Here is a 13,715-nt window from a genome sequence, read left to right as displayed (position 1 = left end):
GGACGGAAACGTAGGATTACATTGGCGCCAAGTCAGATTGAAGTGCCCGCCAAAATATATGTGTTTTCTTACACTTACAAATATATGAATTATGGGTTAACAAAAACATGTCATGAAACGATACATATATCAAAATGTAGCTCTGGTAGAGCGGAATATATATACATAGGACACCACAGTGTGGCAAAGAGAGAATTTAAATAAATAAGTAGTTTGTCGATTTTCTGGACGACGAAGGGATCGGTGTCCTTACAATGCGATAAGGAAGAAGAAACGTTGACACATTTTATATTAAAATACAAAATGTAAAAAAAAAAAAATTTTAACAATGAAAAAACTGAAACATCCTACTTATGAGACCACAACCTGAAAATAGATAAAAGATAATAAAAACACTACTACTTTTTTAAATAGAAAATGAGGATAGTATATTTGAATATAAAAAACTAAATACAAACTTTTGAAAGCCAGAAAAGAAATGTTAAACAAGCTCTAAGCTAAAGGAAAGCGAGAAAAGGTGTAAAATAAAGAAGAAGAAGAAAAAAAAAACACTGGGTCGCCGTTACAAATGCTATGACCCATCTATTTACTGGACTTGACTAGTGATATGAGAGATCTGGAAAACCTTCAATATAGGATAATAAGGAATATTTATGAACAACCTGCAAGTATTTCATATTGGGGCATCCCTGCACAAACAGAATAGAATACAAAAAAATTGATGCTCCTCTGTAACATCAGAAACTCACATAAAAAAAGACTGGAAAGAGAGATAATTGAGGATCAGTTGAAGAACTTTTATGGAAAGTACTGGAATTAGAGCATAGAAGAAATGTGTAGTAAATATGGGATGGAAGCTGAAAAAATAAGAAGTTGAGAGAAAAGGACCCTGAAAAAAGAAATCAAGAAAAAAAATTATGAAGGAAATAGAAGAAACCACGAAGAAAAGGAGAAAGTGATGAAAAAATTAAAAGTTATAGAAGAAAATAGCTCACATTCTTATATCCGAGAAATGGATCTGGAATTAACCCTGCTTATGAAGACACGATTAAATAACCTCAATTTAAAAGCAAATTTCAGGGGAAAATATGCTGATAATTTGTGAGACCTGTGCAAAAACGAAGAAACTACTGAACATTTATTTTCATGCCTAAAATTAGGACAGTTAATGAAACTAGACATAAGTATAGGTACGTTGTAAAATTCTAGCAGGGCTTTGTTTGCATTTATAAGTACGGCAATGACATGGAAGAAGAATGTAAAAAGTCTAAACTTACCACAATAGGTTGCCAACACCGATGATAGCAAGGTGCTATCCTTTCTGATTTCGTGGTAGAATGGGATAAAAGTAAAGATTAAAAATTTCATTATCAATTTATGTATGGTACAGGTGAAATAAGCGTAATTACAATAACACGAATAAACTTAGAAGCTTTGCACGTATCCATAAGGCGATAGAGTGGCCGCAAACTTATTTTGCGGAATGAGCAATTAAGAACCAAAAACCCCATATCATTTAGAAAATTGAGAAATATTGTGCCATATTAGAAATTCGCAATAAGATAAGAAAAATAAATATATAGACACCCTTACGACCACCTGAACTTAAATCTGGAATTCTACGAGTTTCCAAAGCTCGCACTCGCAGGCTTACCACTCCAGTCCAGTCAGTACTCGGTCGCCACAGTTTGTTTGTTTTCGTATGTCTATCTCTCTAATATCTATCACAAAGTCTAAACGTCGCTGTGAATACCTTGATTCCTGTGCATTCTGTTACCTCCATCAAGTTTTCATAAGATGTAAGTGTATTTTTGTTATTGTTTTATTGCTCTACTTTAAATACAGATAATTCAATGTGTAAGCGAATGATAATTTATCACTTTTGGCTTGAGCTGAAGGCTCCTTTCTTTCCTTAAGGAGGAGACCTAGACCTACCAGGGGATCCATTCATTCTTATACTTACAATTCATTGGAAATTCTAGAGTATCCTAGACCAGAGTAGGTTTTATGAAAATGTAATGATATGTAGGGTATTTACCCACCTTTCTAGCTTTACCTTTTCACAATAAACTATCTTTGGGTAATTCTATACAATAGCTCCACCACTTATAATTTTGATATTTTTTTTTCTGATGAATCACTTAGTGCTTTATCTGAAGCCGACTTTTTTTTTTCGGAGCCTTTGTATATCAGCGGCCAGTTCCTTCCGTGTGAATCAAAAATGGAAATCAACTGACCTAAACTTTCCCACCTAACCTAACCTACAAGCCATGTCCTTACTTACCTACCTAACGGGGGCTAATGCCACCCTGCGACCCCAATTACAAAGCCGTATTCTAATCATACATACAGATGGCCGCTAATATACAAGCACCCCTTTTTTTCTTTTTATGAGGAACGGTATTTTTACCCTATTAGTTTACCTTTCCAATCTTTGGGGACTCCGACCCCCAATGGGAAACCAGGGTTTTTTTTGGTTGGGAATGAATTAACGAATCATTTTTAACATACAAATAATGGCATGTGTAGAATTAGCCATAAACAAGGCCACCAGCCAACCTAAACAAACTAGCTAACTTAACCTAGTAGCCGTAGCCTTACCTAACGGGAGGGTGGGTGGTGGGAGGCAAACGCAACCCCCCCCCTTATATAGCCATATTAAATATAGGACAGTCTAAAACCCATTGTGTACTTAGGTTGAAGGGTAAAGGTGAGTTGCTCCTTTCCAATTCAATACCAAATGCACAATAACCTCACGAATAAATGAGCACCTATCATTTATAGTTTTATGAGAAATTCTTGATTCATTTTCAACAAATTTATAACTAAATCTAAAACCAATAGACAAATAACAAATTAGATTCTACAGTATATCTAAATGAGACTTTTCAAACCACGTTCCCTTAAAAATAGTGGTAAATGTGTAGGAGAGCTCAGCGCTCGATTTAAAAGTTTCTAAAAGTAGAAAACGAAAGAAAACAGTAAATTAGAGCTACAGTTACCTTGAAACTGTGAGATAATCCTCCTACAACCACCTAACTCTTACACAGAAAATGTAAGCATAAACCTACTACTACAATTATGGGGGACCCCAGTGGGAAGCGGGGTTTTTGGGTGGGGGGAGGAGGAGAAAAGTGATTTTTCGGGGCACTACCGAACCTAATACAACTACCTACCCTACCCTGGGGGCCATGTACCCCTACCTAGGCCTACCGGGGGGGGTTCCGCCCCCCCTGCGACCCCCCCCTTAAGGCCACATTGAGTTTCAGTTTAAACGAAACAAATTCAAATGAAAATGCCTTTTGCAAAAAAAGGAACACAAACTTCAAATTAGTCTCAATATCTAACTTACCTTTGAAACAAGACACGAAAAAATTGCACCTCCTCTTCCTTTTCCCACGAGTAACCACACTACGATCACACCGGAATGCTAATTTGTTGTAATCTATACGGCACACATTTTCACAATTAGGGCACTTTTTCTCTGCCAAAATCAAACCATGACGTTGAGCAAATGCAATTAGCAAATCAACTTTCCCTGAATAATGTACACAAAAATCCCCATAAGAAATAAAGCAATTGTCACAAGTGACACAGTCGGAACGGGATGAAGGTCCTGCTAATTGCTCCATACTTCACGGCAAAATGAGCTTTTCAGTTTGAAGGGAGATCCGAGACGTGCAAAAATACTGTATTCCTCCGCGGAACTTCACGTAAACTGTGGTAACTGGTGGAAAAATAGCAGGGATAAGTGAAGTAATAAGTGTCAGCATTGGCTAGATTTGTAAAAACCGCCATGATTGGTTTTCAAACAGTGTGACGTCAAGAAAACACCTGTTATTGGTTAGAATAGCATTGAGAACTAGTTTGCCATACGCAGTAAGGCGGTGAAACAGCTCATTTTAGCCAAGACATCACACAGTAAACAAAAACAAACACTTAGAAAAAATCCAAGTGAAACATAACTATACACACGAATATCTTCGTTAAATAGAAGCTGCTCATATATTGACTATTATATAAGCGTTCTATATGATATAATAGTGAATTGTAGGTGTTTAAATTCTTCAAGATCTTCCGCGGAGCTCTCCTACACATTAACAAAATAGTTACGAAAAAACTACACCTCTTTTTCACTTTTATCTTATTTTTCAATACAACATACCTTCTGTCGCAATGAAATGCTTTTTTTTTTGTTAATGCCAAGTTGGCACTTAGAACCACAAGTGGGGCAAATAGTGTCATTTTCACTTTTAATAACACCTTGATCTTGGCAGTACTTTATTATTCTTTCGATGTTACCACAATAATGCAAAACAAAATCTTTATAATTTTAAACACAAGACGGTATTTTTTTACTTATGGACATTAATTGCTTTCAACATAAAATATAGGTTTTTCTGTTGTATTATGATGTGATTTGAATGATTTTCAGGTTTATTTCCATCGCAAATGAATACTTATCCTTCCACCACCCCTCCCCTTATACCCCTACCTAGCCCTACCGGGGGTGGGGCCCACCCCCCTTAAGGCCACAGTGATTTTCAGGGCACTACCGAACCTAATAAACCCACCTAACCTAGCGTAGGGGCCCTGTACCCCTACCTAGGCCTACCAGGGGGGCTCCGCCCCCCTGCGACCCCCCCTGAAGGCCACAGTGATTTTCGGGGCACTACCGAACCTAATACAACCACCTAACGTAGGGCCCTGTACCCCTACCTAGGCCTAGCCCCTGCGACCCCCCCCCCCCCTTAAGGCCACTACCTAACACATCCATCAAACCAAATCCAAAGTGATGGTACTGCTGTATACATCGTTATACTATCACCATTATAATATACTCTATAAATTAATGAAGCTTACCTTAAACTGTTGGTTCATAAAGATGTGCTGTTGCTTTGAGGAAAACGTGAAGCCGTTGCGAAGGTTCCTTGACATGCAGGACAATTTTTATTTTGTAAAATTAAATTGTCTCTCTGGCACAAATCCACTAGTTTTTCAATATTCCCCGAATAAGTTACAACAAATTCATAGTAAGTTAGAAAACAGTCAGGACAAGAAGATGGAATTTCAACTTCTTGTGCAATATGAGATGACGTGCTTGCTATGGCCTCCATGTCTAAGAACGAAATGAAAGACCTGGGTAAGATAATGTATTGTCGCGTTGTGATTGGCCAAACCTGTAACGTCATAGTGGATAGGCGCTGTGATTGGCCAAACGTCATAGTGGACTAGTTTGTCTGCGGATTATAGTGGTTACAGGGCTCATTTGAGCAAAAACAAGACACAGTCAACAATAACAAGAGACTTAGAAAAAATCTGGGAGGAAGACATGTGTAGCGTGAGTTTGATCGTCGATATATAAAGAACTAGGCATTTGCGACAGATAATATTATACAGAAATACTACAAAAGACTTCCTTAACATAGAGAACTAAGTTAAAATACGCTACATTATTAATGTCCATAAATAAACTAATACCCACAAGACTTACCTGGTGGTTATGTATATAGCTTACGTCCCTGACCTCACGGCAGAAAATTCAAAACTTGTGCCAATCGCCGATTGGATAGCCAGGTGTGCTACATGCGCGCCTCTAGCGAGGTACCTAGAAACCATTCCATCGGTATTCATATCTTCCCTGCCGGCGCTAGCGGTAACATTGGTTGAATATTCTCCTCGCTTTTTGACTGATTATTGCTGTCCCTTTGGTGAAGTACAATAATTCTGGTTTTTTGACTCCCGCTTGATTGGATTTTCATTTGGATACTCCTAATTATATGTTTGGATATTGATATTTTGATCCTTGCTTGTATTTGATCTCTCTTACAAAGTTCAAAATGGCCACCCCCTCTGGTAGTTTTAGGGTGTTTGCTAGTGGGTGTAAAACCCGATTATCAAAGTCTTCCATGGATCCTCATTCACTCTGTATTAAATGTAGAGGTAAATTTTGTAAACTTGATGATAGTAGTGGAGTGGAAGGAGATATCATCTAGGTTAATGTGGGTAAGGGCTAGGTTGGGTAGGGAATGTTGGGCGTTTGTCAGTGCGTATGGGCCAGGTAGTGAGAAAAGTGAAGAAGAGCGGAATGAGTTCTGGAACGAATTAACTAGGTGTGTAGAAGGAATTATGTAGTTGTCATGGGTGACTTAAATGCTAGAGTGGGCGCTGGAGAGGTAGAAGGTGTCATTGGGAAGTATGGTGTACCAGGTGAAAATGAGAGTGGTGAGAGACTGGTAGATATGTGTGGAGAGCAAGAGATGGTGATAAGTAATAACTTTTTCAAAAAGAAAGATAAAAATAAGTATACATGGGTAAGAGTGGCAAATGGAAGAGTAGTAGAAAGGGCATTAATGGATTATGTGTTGATAACTAAAAGAATGTTTGGAAGATTGAAAGACATGCACGTGTTTAGGGGTATGGCTAACGGTATGTCTGATCATTTTTTGGTGGAAGGAAAATTAGTTGTAGCAAAAGAGTGGGGGAATAGAGTAGGTGGATGTAAAAGCGAGCTAGTGAGGGTTGAAGAGCTAATAAAACCGGGGGTAAAAAGTAAATATCAGGAAAGGTTGAAAATGACATATGACGAAGTGAAAGTAAGAGAAACTGTCAATTTAGAGGAGGAGTGGAAGTTAGTAAAAGAAAATTTTGTTGGGATTGCAAGTGATGTGTGTGGCAAGAAGGTTGTTGGAGGCAGCATGAGGAAGGGCAGTGAATGGTGGAATGAAGGAGTGAAGGTAAAAGTGGAAGAGAAAAAGAGGGCTTTGAAGAATGGCTGCAGAGTAATAGTATAGAGAATTATGAAAAATATAAAGAGAAAAATGTGGAAGTAAAGTGCAAGGTATGTGAGGCAAAGAGGGCAGCTGACCTGAGGTGGGGTCAGGGATTGGGTCATTCATATGAAGAGAATAAGAAGAAGTTTTGGAAAGAAGTGAAGAGAGTAAGGAAGGCTGGCTCAAGAATTGAAGAGACAGTGAAAGATGGAAATGGAAGGTTGTTAAAAGGAGAGGAGGCAAGAAAAAAGGTGGGCGGAATATTTTGAAATTTTCAATATTTAACTTAGCCGGTGATTATATAGCTGCAACTCTGTTGCTCGACAGACAACTCTACGGAAAAACTCGCCAGCGATCGCTACACAGGTTGCGGGTGTGCCCAACAGCGCCATCTGTCGACCAGATACCCAGCTCTCAATGTAAACAAAGACTCAATTTTCTCTCTGTCGAGGTGTCGACAAGACGTACTTTACTCGCTGTTGCTAAACTGGAGTTTTTCACATCTATTTGGTGAAGTACTATATTCTAGTTTTGAGCTTTCGCTATGCAGGTGTTTTATCTTCATCTTAAATCTTGAACTCGTTTTGGATAGATTTAATTATGGTGACAAAGAGAGTATCGACTTTCTTTCACTTTTAAATGGCTGACCCTTCCCTTAGACGGAAGTGTGTTTAGGCTTTTAGTAATTATCTTATCACGTTATAGATTTTCCTCTATATATTTTATATCTCTCCGCCTTTATTAGGCCTCTTCGATTAACTTTCTATTTATTATAAACATATAAAAATAAATTTTAATGTTTTGTTTACTGTATATGCGACCTTTCCTGAGAGTAGGCGGTCCTAACTTGGAAACCGAAGTTAATCAACGTTGAGCCCTTTATATCGTAATTAGCTTTTAAAGAGCTAAGGATTTAAAACTTTTTAAATGTAATATTTTATGAAAGAATTTCTTTGATACTGTTTTCAAAGATGAACTAACGTTTAGTTTATTTATGCTACGCAGTTGTTGACGTTCAGGACGTTCAACATGCGCTCTATCGTTACGATAGAGAGAGAGTGTATCACGGTTTCACTTTGCAGTAAGAGTAAATCGATTCTGACGTTTTGTTCATTCTTTCTTAGCTTAAATGTTTTAAATTCTATTTTAAAGGAACTTTTTATTTGAAAAACCTTTCAGTTTTTTCCTTTAGTCAAATAACATGTTTTTTTGACGAAATATAATTGGGCTCTTCTCTTAGGTGCGAAATCAAGAGATAAAGAGAGAGAGAGATAGAGACGGAGGGAGAGAGAGGAGAGAAAACGTTCCGTTCAAGCGGGTAACGTTGTTCTCGAGTTACTCTCGTCCCTAGTCGCTGTACGGGGAGGAAGGATAAAACGTTTTTAGTTTTTTATTCTCGTCCCCAGGCTATGTGCGGTGAGAGATTGAAAACGTAGTTTATATGAACTAGTGTTTAGTCTCTTTCCCAGCCACTGATTTTTTTATCTTAAAATATGTTTTCTGTTTTTTGCTGGTATTAATGAGCTTGCATTATACGACTGATTTCGCAATTACTACCTTTTAATGAAGGGTAGAATTGCGTGTTTCAGGTAGAAATCAGTAAAAGTTTCGATTTCAGTGAAATAAGTGCAAAACAGAAAATCGAAGTGATAAAGTGATATGCGCAAAGTGTTACAGTTTTGCGTCCGAGGGTTCGTCTGTTCGTGCCTGTCGTTCACCTAGTCCGGGACCTCTTGCATGCTCCCAAGCCCAGGGGAGAAGTAATGTCAAACGACTTATGGGTTCGAGAGGCCTTGATCAACGAACAGACGTTTTCCCTCTATGGTATCGGGTGTATCTTACCAAGATCTCCCCTACCATAAGACGAGAGAGACGTTGTTTCTCCTCGTCATCCGAAGGCTTTTCGCATAAGAAACCTGTCACAAGGTTTCGAAGCCCTTAAGCGAAAGTCAGTCCTTTCAGGACAGGTCCAGCGTCCTGGTTACAACCATTAGGACAGCTCTGACCCTATGCAGTCATCGGATAACTGCTCGCCGCCTAACAAAAGCGTAACACAGACTCCGAGAGTCTTTTTTTTTGTTGGCAAAGTGTTGCGGTCACAGACGTTACCCTCGTCTCTTACCACAACCATTTCCGTTGATCCTTAATGGGTTGTATGGCAAGACATGCAGTATATGCTTGCCTCCCTTATGGAAGACTATTCTGCCGATTAGTCCGTTGAGTCTAGCCGTTTATCTCATCGATATCCTGGCTTTCAGCCAACCTAACGTTCCTTTGTGCTTACTGTTGACGTTGGCGTAGCTTAGTCACGTCAGTCAGGTTGTTTAGAACCACACTCGATGCGGTCTCGTGTGGTTTTTCAGCCGCATTTGGACGTTAGGCCACTTGCTGATGCTCCTGTTGACGTTCAAGACGTTCACTAACAATCGGAGTTGACTTGTTTTGACGCTGTGCGTCAACCTCCGCATTCTAGAGTTGTTTTGACTGCTCATTCTAGGCAGTCAAAGCAGTCTCGAGTGGACGCTGTGCGTCCTCACGCACCTGTTGTGGTTGACAGTTCAGTTGTTGACAGTTCACAGACTGTCAAGCAGTTACATGACGTTGCGTTCTGGTCCGCTACTAATGCACCAGTGAGTGTGGACTCTGCTTGTAAAGCATTGCCACCACGGTAGGTCTCTCCCTTGCTTGAGACTCAGCTTTTATCGGACAAGGTTCCTGTAGATGAGGAAGTTGCTGTTCCCCCTCCTACTGATATTCCCTTGAGGACTCTGTCAGATGGAGAGGAGCCTAAAGCTGCTTAGCCCCCTATGGACTTTAATTAAATCATGATGATTTTTTTAAGGATCTTTGTCCGGATCTTTTTGTAACTGCTGCTCCTCGTTCGCCTAAACGTCAGAGCTTACACTAGGCCTAGCTACTTCGAAGCCGTTGTTTTTAAGCTAGTGCTCTCTCGCTCTCCTAGAGAGCTTTACGTTGGCTAGGCGACTGGTTTTTCACCAGGAGGAGTTTGGGGGATACAGCCTTTGCTTTCCCTTCTTTTAAACTGGTTTATAAAGCGAGAGTCTGATATGACACGAGAGAAGTTCTCGGCTTGGGAGTTCATGCCTCTGCCCAGATAGACTTCTCAATTCTCGTAGACTCTCCCTGGCGCCTGGCCAGGAGACGCTCCAAGTTTTTTACAGGTCAACTTCACAGCTGTTTTCGAGCCTTTGAAGTTTTGCTGTACAATTATGTCATGCATAACAAGGCTTTCAGGGATGGTAAGCGGTACCGCCTCAGTCGCTAACCCCGTCTGTTGCCGCACCTGCTCCCGTAGACCCTAAATGGGCTTTGATGCAAGACATGCAGTCCAAGCTTGAGTCCTTGATAGAGGACTTTAATGCGGAGAAGGTTGCTACCGAACCTTCTGGCCAACAACCTTCCAACCGGTCGGTTGTGCGCCCTGTTGACGCTGAGGTAACCTACTCGCGTCTGCCAGTTGAGGTGGTTCCTCCACCGATGCGACCCAGTGTGGGTTGCCAGCCGCACGTTGACGTTAAGCGACGCTCGGAGGTGGTTGTTGACGTTCAGGACGTTCAACAACCAGCAGAGGTGACTTGTTTTGACGCAGTGCGTCAACCTCAGCAACCCGGTAGGGTGTTGACTGCACAACCCAGACGGTCTAGGCAGTCTCGGGTTGACGCTGTGCTTCCTCGCGCACCCATGGTTGTTGACAGTTCACAGACTGTGCAGCAGTTCCATGATGTTGCGTCCGGCTCCGTCACGCATGCACCAGTGCGACCGGACTCAGCGAGCCAGACGTTGCCCACTCCGTTGCCGTTTCCTCATCAGTTTTCGGATGAGGAACCCTCTGATGAGGACGTTGCTGAACAACAAGACGATCAGCCCCCAGAATAGATCAAGCCCTGCTATCCATCCAGAAGATGCTGAAGAAGGAACGCTGCTCAGTCAGGCTGTGGATGAGTCTGGTAGGGACGCTGTCATCCGTGGAACAATTTGTGTCACTAGGAAGACTACACCTCCGTCCTCTTCAATACCATCTAGCTTTTCACTGGAAAAAGGACAAGACGCTAGAAGCGGTCTCGATCCCGGTTTCCGAAAAGATAAAGTCTTGTCTGACTTGGTGGAAGGACAATATCAACCTTAGAGAGGGTCTTCCCCTGGCTGTTCAGACTCCCAACCACGTTCTCTTCTTGGACGTGGGCTGGGGCGCGACACTAGACGGTCGGGAATGCTCAGGACTGTGGAACTCGAGTCAGAGGAGCATGCATATCAACTGCAAGGAGCTGTTGGCAGTACATCTGGCCTTGAAAAGCTTCAAGTCTCTCCTTCGAGGCAAAGTGGTGGAAGTTAACTCGGACATCACCACAGCCTTGGAGTACATCTCCAAACAAGGAGGTACCCACTCACTGACGTTGTACGAGATCGCAAGGGACCTGCTCATCTGGTCAAAAGGTCAAGACATCTCTCTAGTAACGAGGTTCATCCAAGGCGACTTGAACGTCATAGCAGATTGTCTCAGTCGGAAAGGGCAAGTAATTCCAACCGAATGGACCCTCCACAAGGATGTGTGCAAGAGACTCTGGGTCACTTGGGGTAAAACCATCCATAGATCTCTTTGCAACCTCGCTTACCAAGAGGCTTCCAATCTATTGCTCTCCAGTCCCGGACCCAGCAGCAATACATATACTGTAGATGCTTTCCTCCTAGATTGGTCACATCTGGATCTCTACGCATTCCCACCGTTCAAGATTGTCAACAAGGTACTGCAGAAGTTCGCCTCTCACGAAGGGACAAGGTTGACGATAGTTGCTTCCCTCTGGCCCGTGAGAGAATGGTTCACCGAGATACTTCGATGGTTAGTAGACGTTCCCAGTAGTCTTCCTCTAAGGGTAGACCTTCTACGTCAGCCACACGTAAAGAAGGTACTCCAAAGCCTCCACGCTCTTCGTCTGACTGCCTTCAGACTATCGAAAGACTCTCGAGAGCTAGAGGCTTTTCGAAGGAAGCAGCCAGTGCGATTGCTAGAGCAAGGAGAGCGTCTTCCATTAGAGTCTACCAATCGAAGTGGGAAGTGTTCCGAGACTGGTGCAAGTCAGTTTCTGTATCCTCGACCAGTACCTCTGTAGCTCAAATAGCTGTTTTTCTCTTATACCTGAGAAAAGGACGATCCCTTTCAGCTCCCACTATCAAGGGCTACAGAAGCATGTTGGCATCGGTCTTCCGGCATAGAGGCTTAGATCTTTCCAAACATAAAGATCTGCAAGACCTCCTTAAGTCTTTTGAGACCACCAAGGAGCGTCGTTTGGCTACCCCTGGATGGAATTTAGACGTGGTACTAAGATTCTTCATGTCAGACAGGTTGGAGCCGTTACAATCAGCCTCCCTGAAAGATCTCACTCTTAAGACCCTTTTCCTGGTATGCTTAGCCTCGGCTAAAAGAGTCAGTGAGATTCATGCCTTCAGCAAGAACATCGGATTTTCGTCAGAAAAAGCCACTTGTTCGCTACAACTTGGTTTTCTAGCCAAAAATGAGCTGCCTTCTCGGCCTTGGCCTAAATCTTTCGATATCCCCAGCTTATCGGAGATCGTAGGCAATGAACTAGAAAGAGTCTTATGCCCTGTTAGAGCTCTTAAGTTCTATTTAAAGCGTACTAAACCTTTACAAGGCCAATCTGAAGCTTTATGGTGTTCAGTTAAGAAACCATCCTTGCCTATGTCAAAGAATGCTTGGTCAGACTTTATCAGATTGTTAATACGAGAAGCTCATTCACATCTGAGTGAGGAAGACCGAACTTTGCTTAAGGTGAAGACGCACGAAGTTAGAGCTGTAACAACTTCCGTGGCCTTTAAGCAAAATATATCTCTGCAAAGTATAATGGACGCAACCTATTGGAGAAGCAAGTCAGTGTTCGCGTCATTTTACTTGAAAGATGTCCAGTCTCTTTACAAGAATTGCTACACACTGGGACCATTCATAGCAGCGAGTGCAGTAGTGGGTGAGGGCTCAACCACTACAATTCCCTAATTCCTTATCCTTTTAATCTGTCTCTTGAAATGTTGTTTTTTTATGGGTTGTCCGGAAGGCTAAGAAGCCTTTCGCATCCTGGTTGATTTGGCGGGTGGTCAAAGTCATTTCTTGAGAGCGCCTAGATTAGGGGTTTGATGAGGTCCTGTTGTATGGGTTGCAACCCTTGATACTTCAGATCCTAGGGGTCGATCAGCATCCTAAGAGGATCGCGAGGCTCCGTAAGGAAGACGTACTTAAAAGGCAGAGTAATTGTTCAAGTCGACTTCCTTACCAGGTACCTATTTATTTTGTTTTTGTTATTTTGATAACTTCTAAAATGAAATAAAAAACTCTTAGCTCATAAAAGTGTAAACATATATTACTGGTTTCTACCCACCATCCTGGGTGTGAATCAGCTATATAATCACCGGCTAAGTTAAATATTGAAAAATGTTATTTTGATTATAAAATAAATTTTTGAATATACTTACCCGGTGATTATAAATTAAATGACCCTCCCTTCCTCCCCAATAGAGACGCAGTGGGACGAGGAGAAAATTGAGTCTTTGTTTACATTGAGAGCTGGGTATCTGGTCGACAGATGGCGCTGTTGGGCACACCCGCAACCTGTGTAGCGATCGCTGGCGAGTTTTTCCGTAGAGTTGTCTGTCGAGCAACAGAGTTGCAGCTATATAATCACCGGGTAAGTATATTCAAAAATTTATTTTATAATCAAAATAACATGTTTACTGAATATTGAGGATAATAGGGAGGCAGACATAATTGCTGTTGCAGGTGTTGAGGTGCCAGTGATGGGAGATGAGAATGAGAGAGAGATTACAATAGAGGAAGTGAAGAGAGCACTAGATGAAACGAGAGTAGGAAAAGCATCTGGTATGGATGGTGTGAGAGCTGAGATGTTGAAGGAAGGG

General features: G+C 41.6%; 1 protein-coding gene across 1 annotated transcript in view; it reads left to right on the top strand.

The window, feature by feature from the left end:
• The first annotated feature begins 1,517 nt into the window (after positions 1 to 1,517).
• The window catches only part of ncm (nucampholin), a 295,139-nt gene continuing 282,941 nt past the window's right edge, over positions 1,518 to 13,715 (top strand). Inside the window, exon 1 of the mRNA XM_068357087.1 lies at positions 1,518 to 1,799. The gene's annotated coding sequence lies outside the window, so the exon portion shown is untranslated. The remainder of the gene's footprint in view (positions 1,800 to 13,715) is intronic.

This window comes from Palaemon carinicauda, chromosome 2, assembly GCF_036898095.1.
Source record: "Palaemon carinicauda isolate YSFRI2023 chromosome 2, ASM3689809v2, whole genome shotgun sequence".
NCBI classification, from domain to species: Eukaryota; Metazoa; Arthropoda; class Malacostraca; order Decapoda; family Palaemonidae; genus Palaemon; species Palaemon carinicauda.
Note: the sequence above shows the minus strand (reverse complement) of the source record. Positions and strands in the feature narration are given on the sequence as shown.